This window comes from Metopolophium dirhodum, chromosome 1 (genome assembly GCF_019925205.1).
Source record: "Metopolophium dirhodum isolate CAU chromosome 1, ASM1992520v1, whole genome shotgun sequence".
Lineage (NCBI taxonomy): Eukaryota > Metazoa > Arthropoda > Insecta > Hemiptera > Aphididae > Metopolophium > Metopolophium dirhodum.
The window spans coordinates 126,371,004-126,383,363 of NC_083560.1; the positions used below are offsets into that span (position 1 = coordinate 126,371,004).

General features: G+C 30.6%; 1 pseudogene; it reads right to left on the reverse strand.

The window, feature by feature from the left end:
• Positions 1-4,899: 4,899 nt before the first annotated feature.
• On the reverse strand, positions 4,900-5,585 carry LOC132953644 (ribonuclease E-like; annotated as a pseudogene).
• Positions 5,586-12,360: the final 6,775 nt, after the last annotated feature.

Below are 12,360 nucleotides of genomic sequence, written 5' to 3' on the forward strand. Positions count from 1 at the left end.
AATAAATAAATATACGACAAATTATTATTTATTACCCACATAATTTTTGGTACTATATTACTATAACAATATAAGTATATTTAATATTAATTTAACATAAATTTCTTGGAATCTATATAATTCAAAAAAATTTTCACGACCCACCAAAAATTGACTGACGACCCACCAATGGGTCGCGACCGACAGTTTGAGAAACGCTGGCTTAATGCATATTAGCTTCATGCTTATATAACGCCTTTATGGGCTATGGACCATCATAATATTATTATATACTATTTTATTATATTTAAATAGGTACCCTTATTGGCTTACCTACCTATTCTTATAATATAGTTATATTAGTTGCATCGTACTGTGTGATCAAAAGTAAAAATTCTCATTAGTTTTCAAAAGCACCCGGAAAAACTAAAATAAATTAAGGAAAAACGGTAATTTTTACGCAAAATCGATAATGGCTGTAGAATGAAGTACATGCAATTTTAACTGAATGTTTATACCTTCGCATTATCTTAGCATTTTCCTTACACGATACAATTTTCAAAATGTTTAACTTGTTTTGAGCTGTTTACGGAATTTTTAGTTTTAAATTTTTTCTATAAATATCAATAAAATGTTGTTAGTTAAAAACATAATACAAGGCTCCTGCTATTATATTGTTACAATTGCAGTTGAAAAATATTAAAAATACATAAGTCACAATTTTCTTTTTTATAAGAATTTAAAGTTCGTATTTTGACACAATACGTAAAAATGACAAAAATGTGAAAATTATTTTAAGTTATAAATTCGTAAAAATTGTTCTTTTTAAATCTATGATTTGAAAATTTAATACAAGATTGCTAATAAGTTTGTCTTCCTTTATCAAAAAAAATGTATACAAGAAAGCCAAATTAAATTGTTGTGAGTGTTTGAAGTATATAGATACTTGATTTTAGCAAAGTTTTTGTGATTATTAAATTTCAGTGACGCTGATTAGGGGGGTGTGGGTGGCTTTGCCTCCCACGGTGTATTTACAGTTTACACTTTTGTTTTCTAGGACTATGACTATAACTATAACTGTAACTATTCAATCCTAGTTATGCCCATGCGTATATAATATTTTCCGCCTTTCCGCCGTGTAGGAACATACGTACCTGATTTTTACCGTGTAGAAAACTGCATATTATGTACCTTTTTCTATCGTGTAAGAACTTACATTCACAAAGGTAACCTGTATCTTGTATACGACAATCTCATTGCAAAATGGCGATGCAGTGTTTAAAAAAAACTTTTTTTTTAGTATTTAAAATCAAAATAATATATTAATATACATAATTAACTTCATCAAAATACTGACATACGCAAATCTGAAATCAATTATATAGAAATTCTGTACTGCTCAGACATTAAGATTTAAATAGAAATTTAATCTTATTTTGACTTTTTTTAGTGCATGTTTTGCAATTATTTTATTACATTATTTTACAATTTAAAATACATAAATTCGGTCCTTATAGAGATAATATTATACACAGTCGTGCCGCCGCTATATTTTTTTTTAGCTCGCACTGCGACCGTTGGCGCTGGATAATGTGTTTTAAACCGACCGCATTACATATAATCGCCTACTCTACGACTCGCCAATGGTGTAGTTAATACATTAAGTGACCAGTGTTGAGACTTATCTAAATAATTATTTAAATATCTTATCTTTATCTTATCTAGATAAATAGTTGCGTTTTATCTAAATAATTATCTAAGATAAAAAATTCATCTAGATAAATTCGTCTCTATACAAAAAATGAAATATCCTTTTTATTGTCAATTTATTTTTTTTGATAATTAATACTTTAAATTTGAATTGTCGTCATCTTAGTAAAAAAATTGTATGCTCATAATAATATTGTATATTAGGTACCTATTACAGTGGATTCCGCTTAATGTATCCACCGGTTAATATGGGCATCCGTTTATTGTGGGCAAACATGTCTGGTCCCAATACAAATGTAACCGCGTAATATGGGAACTCGATTCGGTTCATGTGGACAATTTTATTTTACCATAGCGTTAGAATATACACATATGTATTTAAAAACGACTAACTTAATCGGGTTTCGTCGTATCTATGTGGTTGTGTTTATTGAAAGTAATAAAATTCATTACCATTCAAACCTTAATGGGATTTTGATGTGTGTAAATGTTATTAGATGCTATAAAAATAAAGCAATAGACGGCACGCGTTCTGTAACGGGCCAATACCCGCATTCCAGTTTTAACGTGACAATATGTCTTAAAAACATCTCTCCCTCGAGGAGAAAATCGCGATTTTGGACAAAGTGAAATCGCTACCTCCAGGCACTTCACAACGTAAAATCGCTGAAAAATTATGCGTTCCGAAATCAATGGTGCCGAAACTGCTCAAAGAAGAAACAATGGAGAGGATTACGTTTTTAATATGTGTCAATATGATCGGGAGTGATAAAAGAAAGCTGCTAGTAGTTAGGAAAAGCTTAAAACCTCGATGCAAATAATAACTTTATTTATTAGAATTTTTTCTTTTGTTTTAACTAATTTCGGTTCTTATGGGCAACCGCTTAATGTGGGCACGTTGGGACCAGCCCTGTTAGCGGAATCCACTGTATTTATTATTGATATTTTTGTTAGGGGCCCAGCTTAGTGCTCAGATATACCTACATTTCATTGTTATCTTGTCTTGGTGACTCGTCAACAGTAAATTAGTGGAAAAATGATTATAATGATTTAATTTATAACTTTTAAGCTATAAGTTATTTTTAGGTAGAGTAAGCTACGCAGTCGGAGCTATAAACCGCGTATTTAATTGTGTTTTCCTAGTTCCGAAGTGTGTTGTACCGATACGGGTCAACTGGGGAATGGGACGTTCGGCGCGGGCGATTCGGCGCGTAACCGTCTCGGCGATTTGGCAATAATTTACTTATCTGTAACATTGTCTCGCCGTATGGCGTGTGGTACTTATAGAAATGTTATCTTTATTACTATAAGTTATTGTTATTATTACTACACGATAAGGTGGTCACGATTATCGATATGGATGATCTGATAATTTTAAAAAAGACCTTCATTGCGAATCTCAAAAAAATTCAAGCCGTGCGCGACACATACTATGAAAATCTTGTGTCGGGAAATAGTCCTCCAAGGGAGTTGAAAAAATTTCAAGACACAGATAAAAGATTAGTAAATGATTATGATAGGCAAAATAAAATGATATTTCTAAGAGGGTAAAATTGTGTGTAGTATGACACACTTTGTGTAGTACGAAAAGTGTATAGTGTGTAGTACGAAATTGAAAAGTGTGTTATTCTAATTAAACCTTTATAATAATAATATAATGTACAATTTTATATCTTCACATTTTTTAAAATTTTAATGGTTTTTTGCCAAACCACATTTTAATTATTATCTACTACACAGACACACAGTAAACAATATTTTGTGTTGTTACGACTTATACTCTTATTATAGTTATTTTTATGACGAAATAACTATTAAATAATTATTTCGTCATGGTTATTATTATTCATTGTTAGGTATTAAGAGTAGCTATTTTTATTACTATATCAGCTTAGTAGTGAACAGTGGTATATATTATACTAGTGTTTGTCTAGAAATAATTTAGATTTAACCGATTTTACTACTCTGTGTAGTACGGAAATTTGGATATTTTAGGGACTGCTAAGAGGTATAGCAAATAATATTGCTTTAAAATGAAATTGTAGATCATTTTTTTTTATATATTCGCTAAATAATAATGTTATACCTACCTGTTTAACTGTATTAACTAGGTATAAATAATTATAATTATATTGATTTATTTATGATTTAAAATTACTTATTATATTATATAATACGTTTTTACATTATATTATATTTTTTTTTTACTATTAATTTTCGCCGAAATGGTCACTCGTCGAAACAGACATCGTCTAATTGACATATCGCCGAAACGTCTTAGATCCGGGTCAACTGTGTCAACCAACTGCAATGGGCTTGAATTTTTAATTAGGTTTGGGTACGATTGATTACTTAATAATATTTTAATATAGTAATATTATATAATATAAATACTAATAAAACAAATATTTAATCTGAATCAAATTTTGATACACCTCTTAGTACAGTAAAAATGCTTAGATTTTCTTAACAGCATCTTTTCTGATAGGAAATTAAATCTGGTTGTTACTTTGGGGAAAGAAGAGAAAAAATTCTTAGTATTTTCAAAACGCCGGAAAAAACAAAAAAAAATATAAGTAAAAACGGGAACTTTTACGCAAAAATTTTGGTTTTTAGTGTAACTCTCTAAAACAAATTATTATCGTAAATATGAACATGAAATTTTCACTGAATGTTTGCATTTTGTATACATTTTATACATATAATTATGAGCATTTTCTTTCTCCAAATTGTTTAGTTTTTATTTCTATATATGCCAGTAACATTTAATTAATACTCCTAATATATTAATACATTGGCAGTTGAAAAGTATGAAAAATACATAGTCACCATTTTTTAAGCATTTAAAGTTTGAATTTTGACAAAATACGTAAGAATCACGAAAATGTGCAAATTATTTTAAGTAAGAAATTCATAAACTTTTTTCTTCTTAAATCTAATCTTTGAAAATTTAATTCTAGATTCCTCATAAGTATTTCAAAATATCTACCTAAAAGTCAAATTAAATTGTTATGAACTTTTGAAGTTCAAATTTTTACACTATTTGGTATTTTTTTTAAAAAATAATTTGGATATTTATTTACGATTAAACATGTCTGGACAATAAACACGAATTGGAGAGGTGATGTTTATCGGTTTAGGTGGACGACAGACGGGACGCCAAGCTCAGTTTTATAGGCATCTCACTAAGTGCGATCTGCTGTGTCCGGTTCAGTGCTGTTTATCGTTGTGCGCCTGTGGCCTGCTGTTCCACTCACCTCTGTCAAGTCGCCGGCTAGACCGGTGACACAGCAACTACCGCTACTTCTCCTTCTCCTTCTTCTCCTCCTCCTCTTCTTGCACCCCGTCGACCGTCGTCTCGGACGTCTAGCCATGCACTTACTCTTCCTCCTCCTCCGGCGACGTCTGCCACAAGGATTTCCGCACCCGGAGGCTGCCGTCGTGAGGATGCTACCGCCGCTAGTTGACGAAGCGCTTTCTGTAGTCTCTGCATCAGTGGCCTCTGCGTCGGTGTTATCATCGTCGTCGCTACCACTGGGCTGATATGGACGGCGACGTCGCCGACTGCCCCTCCGCCGCCTTCTCGACCTCCTCCGGGAAGACGCGTCCACCGTTGACAAGTCATCGTCATCTTCTTCGGTGTCTGTAGCCGTGTCGTAGTCGTCGTCTTCTTCAGTACCGCTTACGCTACGTCTCCTGCCCCGACGGCGACGGCTCCTCCTTGACCTACGCCTCCCGGATCGGCGACCACGTCTCATTTCTACTTGACCGCTAACATCAGCCAAAACGTCGGTAAGATCGTCTGATACGTCTTCGTGATTTCTCTGCGTCACGCATCGTTTTCTTTGTTGCAACTTATTTGCCGTCGATTGCTTTTTAGTCCGTTTGTCAGCCATAATAAACGTCAACCCAGGATAAAGTTTCAACCTAACCACAGACGGCACTCATAAGATTTTTATATCTTCTTTCTCAATTCTGTCGGATAATTAACAAAGTATCTCTACGACGCGACGCAGCGTTTACATAGCAAACACGGTGGTCATATTTTTATTTCAGCCAGCAACAATAAAATATAAATTAAATATGATCGTGACTGTGTAACTATATATTTTAGTGTGATATATTATTATTTATTAGTTACACATAATTTGACAATTAATTATAGCCCGATACCTTACAACCACGTCGTTAAAATGCAGTCCTTTAACTTTATTAAGTATGATATAAATTATTACTAATTACTTTAAAAGCACCCAGAGATTGCATTGTGACGGAAAAAATATTTTCAAAATATTATGATGTATAGAAAATGAGAGTATAAATTTTCATTTATCTACAATTATTCATTTTTGAATTACAGCAAAATAAGAAAATCAAGTGAGTATCCAACGTTGTAGAAATATGAACTTCAAACGCTCATAAAGATTTAAAAATGTTTAAAAACTACTTGGGATATGGGATTTTGACCTTCCCAATGCACCAACTAGATTCACTTTCCCATCGAACAAGATATTGAAGTTGAAAATCGAAGCATTATTTCGACTACTTATCGTGTACGCAAACAAAAATAAAATTTTAAAAACACACCATTGTAAAATCAATACATCTGTGGCGATAGCCTTATCACCACTTGCTCCCGCCTTTTCGCAATACCGTTCCGCAGCGTGGACTCTTGTATTATATTCGTAATAATTATTTTGCATTATATTCGTTTTTATTATTGTAACATTTATATTATGACCTCTGTGATTCGTTCTCTTTGCTCACCGCCTCCGACCGAGCCACACGAAACCGACCGACTCGCGATCCGCCGTACCGAAACCATGCAACCGACCACCGACAACCGTGCAGTGCGTTACGCCGAACCGCTAACCACTCCGATGTCGTGCCCTAGTATGGGTGCCCAGCAGCGCGCGTCTTCCCGACTGCCCGACACCGACTACGGCTCGCCTCTCGCCGCGACTGTTAAGCTCCTCGACCGCGCGGTCATAGACCACCTCTTAAAATCATTGCCAGGGTTTTGCTTTATTGTTTTTACGTTACCGCTCAGAATTGTTTTTCGAATACAATGATATTATATTATTGAATTCAAATTTAATACCATCCATTATACAATGACAATTTTTTTTTTTTGATGTAACACATGGCTTTTTTAACTAGTTTATCACTAGATAAATTAAAAATTTTGATTGCAATTTTCAGCATAAAATGTTATTGTTTTACATTGCAATTAAAATATGGATATAAGTTTATAACAATACAATAAACAATGTATTTTAAGGTTTACAAGCCTTCAATAATATATATAATACTATTATAATATTTTATGTTCATATAGTATACACAAACACCAATATGTTAGTACTTAGTATGAATTGATCAAACATTAACGTACCACAGTAAGTTAAGAGGCCTTGCTACTACCGTACATTTAGCTTAAAATACCTTAAGTTTTGACAAATTTAAAGTTAGTTTACGGTGTCCGATTTTTATTCTGAAAAATATTTGAACTCGGCAGAAAATTGTCTACAGATCGTACGGAACACTTTGTAAATATTAAATCTTATAATATTATTATTGTGAACTTTAGTTGATTAGAAATTGCCTAAATGTTGACCCTTAAATAATATCCGTAGAGAGGCTCCTTAGCGAAATTTATAATAATATTATTATAGTGACCAAAATAAATGTATTAATAGAAGCGTGGTATTACCATTCTTTCGTGATTATACCCAGTAGGTACTAAAGTGCGACAAACGATGGTTTCTTAGAATAGGTATTTCCTATATTGGTCCAATATTTTTAGGTATAATCATGGACATAAATTATAAATTAACAGAGAAGGAATTTTTATATTTAATTTTTTATTTGAAATATCAATATAGGTAAAATTCTCTGGACGTGCCTGGTCGTATAGATCAATATAGGTAGGTACTAGGCACTATGGTTTAATAGAACTACAATACAATATTGTCAGCCCTAGATATATATATATATATGTTACGGTGAAAGACGAAAATTGGTAAATGTCGTAATTAACCAAAATGATTCAATTATGTAAGTAGGTAAATATTGTAAAAAAACATATTTTAAACTCAAATGTACATCTTTCACCGGTCATTGACGTAATTTACCAAATCTGGTAGTAACAGTGGCGTACATACGGGGGGGTTTTCGGGTTCAAACCCCCCCCCAGGACCAAAAAAACAAAAAAAAAATAATATGATATAATTGATGAATTTCTTATTATTAATCAACCGTGTATACACAAATATACGTCATAATAATATGACTATAGAGTAAACAGTAAACACTATACTTAACCAACAATGAAAAAAGATTTCATAACGAAATTATGGGTGCCGTATAATACGGTATATCAATCAAAATAGACATTATTTTGATCGTACACAGTTAGTTAGTTGCGTGCGGATATAAATACATATTAATATTGTTTTTATCTCGACCGACTCGATCAGACAACGGAGAAAAAACCGATTGCGTTATAATCGTTGAATTTCGCGTGAGTGACAATAATACGGTGAAATGGAAGTTTTTTTTTTTTTTAACTCAGTTAAGTTAATATGCATACACATAGATATAGCTGTATATATTGTATTTTTAAGTACAGAAGTTACCTATCACATAAGTAATAAGTAATAAATAATAATAAATAAGTATTATATATTTTAGTTGTCTTTCAAACAGATATTATTTGTGTACATCATAATACGATGAGTAGGTATTTTTAATTTTAATGTTTTAAGTATCAACGTGAATACTGTTAATAATAATTTTTAATGATTTATTATCACATCATAATCATTATCATTCGATTTCGATATATTTTAGGTTTTGAAGGTAAAATAAATAGTAAATATAATAATGAATTCATTGTCAAATTCATTGAATGCAACTCAAACAGTTATAAGTTCCTCTAGTGGAACTCTTAATGGTCTAGCTATGCTCTCGATCAACAAAAATGATTCAATTACTCCTGATGAAGTGCTGGTTGAACTATCCAATAAAAAAAGGAGACTAGAAATTTTATTATAAATAATTAATAATATAATATTTATAATATTCTGTACTTACTATGTGCATATTAAATAATATTTAACTGCCATGAGTTACGTAAACCTTTGTATTTGTTTTGCTATTAATTTGCCTATTAATATTTATACGTGTAATGTGTTTGATTGTTAGGAGAATGGGTAGTTGCAAAGAGAAGGTTTTAGTGCTGGTTATTTTTTTTAATTGATGCTAGTTTTAAATTTGGAATTTTAGGCATTTTAACTATTTAAAAATTAATTGGTAAATTACAAAATAATTATTATCAATACAACACGTACACTCAACACCACTTGTCTACAACGCAATTCTTACTAACAATAATTGTCTTGGATAAATGTAGCAGTGGTTGTAATATATGTTGTACTTGTACATATTATATAATAATATATCATACTATTTTTTTTTATAAATGCAATAAAGTTTAATTTATTAATATACTTATTATAACACAGAATATAATTATAATTTTTTATGTTTTACGAAACCCTAAGAGAGTTGGTAGAATGTTAGCTACATATTGGACAACGTTTAGGTTCTATCTGGTTTAAGCAATCACTACATAAAATTCTATGGCCACAAGGAATTAAAGCATATGTTTTTAAGCGCCTGCGCATATTATACAATTATTATCCTGATCGCTTAAGGAAGGAAGGATACTCGGAACACGAAAAAATGGAATATTTTCCAATTCCAACTGCCTATTTCTTGCTTCCAGTTCCACTATATACATCATATCTGGATCTGTGTCTTTTGGAATTATAAAATCTTCCTCATTATCTAAAAATTAAAATTAAAATTAAAATGTATGAAACAACTTATTTCATAAGATGAATTATAAATATTTTAAGAGTAGGTACTCGTAGAGTACTCGTCCAGTTGTCCAATATGCTATCTACCGTAAATATTTTATCTACCACAATTTTATGATAGCTTAGTATTCATCAAACATGAGGTAGATAGCATATTGGACAAATACCCAAGTATTAATATAAATTTGTTCAAATATTTATCATTTGTATTACAATATAAATATAATGTTAAGACAAAAGCTCAGAAACATTTGAAACACTAATTGACTATAATTATTGAGATATTAAGATTAAAACAGATTGTAACATTGATTCATTCAATAATTTAGTTAGGTAAGTTAATGTGTAGGTAATTGATAAATAATATGACATGAACTACTTACCATCAACTACTTCTGTAGATTTATTTCCTCATTGGACTCGTTAAGAAATTTGTCTAATTAAATTACATAAAAGAAATTTTTATTTCAATAATAAATAGTTAATAAATTACGATTTAACCAAAAATAAACACATTAGGCCGAATCTTTCCGAAGTCAGGTTTTACCCGGCTTATCGGATTACCAGTTACCACTGCATGTTTATAAATATGTACTATGTACATAATATTATATTATAAACTAGATCTCATACAGTTATTAACCCTTTTTAATACTACAAAAAGGTGGGCAAGCAGGTGTCGTTCTGCTGTACAGTAGGTTACAAGTGGGTCATTGTAATGGATGGTGTTAAATTTGAATTCAATGATATAATATAATTTTATACAAAAAATGATTCTGAGCGAGTCAGTCTATGATATTATAGGTAGGTACCTACTAAGTATATTTGATGACATTATTCTGAATACAGTAATTTATTCACCTATTTCAGTGGAATCTTGTTTTAAATTTTCAATCCTTAGCTATAAACATTTTATACATTTTTAGCAACATAATAATTTGTAAATTGTTTATTTGGTGAAGTCCTTGTATGCTTAAAATAGGTCCAATTGATATTGAGTCCATACTTTTCATCATACAATTTGTGTTAAGAATTTTCCAGGGGTTTTCTACTAGAGGATCTTCTCTGAGTATGAATTACAGTTCAAATATTCCAACTATTCTTCCAACACCTTGATTAAGTGTACCACTAATATGCATTTTTACTAAACCAAATGATTCTTTTTTCCATTTAACATCGCCTCTAAAAAAATATATAAATCAATATTATAATAAGTTAAGTTTTGGTGTTGCAAACTATTGTAAGACATTTGAATCTATAACAAAAATAACTGTTTATTCTCACAGTCAATATTATAATCAAATTCTGGATTCTCTTGAAAATTGTTTTTATATATTATACAATTTAATTTGTAAGAACAATAGCACTATAATAAATTTTAGTTTTAATTATGTTATATTATTTTAAACTAATTTTAGATTCAATGATCTACAGTTTATAACAGTACCTCAATAATAAAGAATTATTATTAATAATTATATTATAATATATTACTGTTTATATACTTTTATCTAGTAATCTTTTAGTAATGGTTAAAAACGTAAATGTTGAATGGAATTTTCTAACTCTATATATTATAAGAAATATTATGTATAAAAAGTAATAAGGTTAACGTTAACAAATTATTTTTTTACATGGCGGTCAATGATTATAGGAATAGATTCATGGTTAGAAACTACAAAATAACCTGAATTTTTTTTTAAAAATATAATTAATTGCAACACATAGGTGTCATATGTACCTGTTGAACAGCTTGATATGGATGAGTATGCATGATGTTGTTATTCTGAAAGATTGCAAGCATATTATTAGGGACAGACATTTGGATAGGCTGTACTGGCGGTCTGATGTAGTCTGGTTGACTTTCGACTAATGAGTAACAATTCAGCATCTAAAACAAGTTACAAGTTATAATAGCAAACTTCAACACATATGGAATATAAACATTAAACATGTATATAATAAATCTAAATAGACATGCACAACCACAACAGTGGTAAACACCAATTGTCAATGATTACAGTTGTAGATTTCTGTAATGTGGCACTGTATTTTAATGGACTACCATTCTTTTCAAACATATAATTCTAGGTACATAATATACATTTTTTTTTTTAAATGTAATTAATTTGTTTCATAATACTTATTGCTTTAACAATGGTTAATGTAACAGTTTCAGTATTATAAAATATTTTACATATAATTTATGAATGCTGTTGCTTTACCTTGTCGGGTATTCACAGAGATTCCACCACCGTAGTAGATAGATCGGACGATTTTGCATAATTAATTAGTTTCGAGTCCGTCCAGAAATTGTTTTATAACCTTTTCTCACAGTCGGTATCCATAGACCATTGAAATAGCAATTGGCAATTAGCAAATGTAAAATTGCAGTAACTGTTATTCAATAATCACCGACCTAAATACAGATAAATTTTTGTTTTATAATATAATCTGTGTTAAAACCGACAGGTTACAGAATATAGGCAGGCGTAACTGCCAACTGGTGAGTCCCATGGTCGTGAGTTTTTATATTTTTTATCTATTGTGTGGTGATAGTGTGATAGCTCAGTTTTCTGGAGTGATGAGAATCCTCTAAATAAATGTTCATGGATAAAATCATGAAGACTAGAATATTCTATTGGTAAAAAACAATATGTACTTAGTACCTTCCGATTCGGAATGTATAGATACAATTTTATATTGGTTATTTTACTTTTTATAATAAATTAATTTTGTAATCGAAACTTTTATACGCTTTTATAGCTAACTGTATACGTTGGTAAGT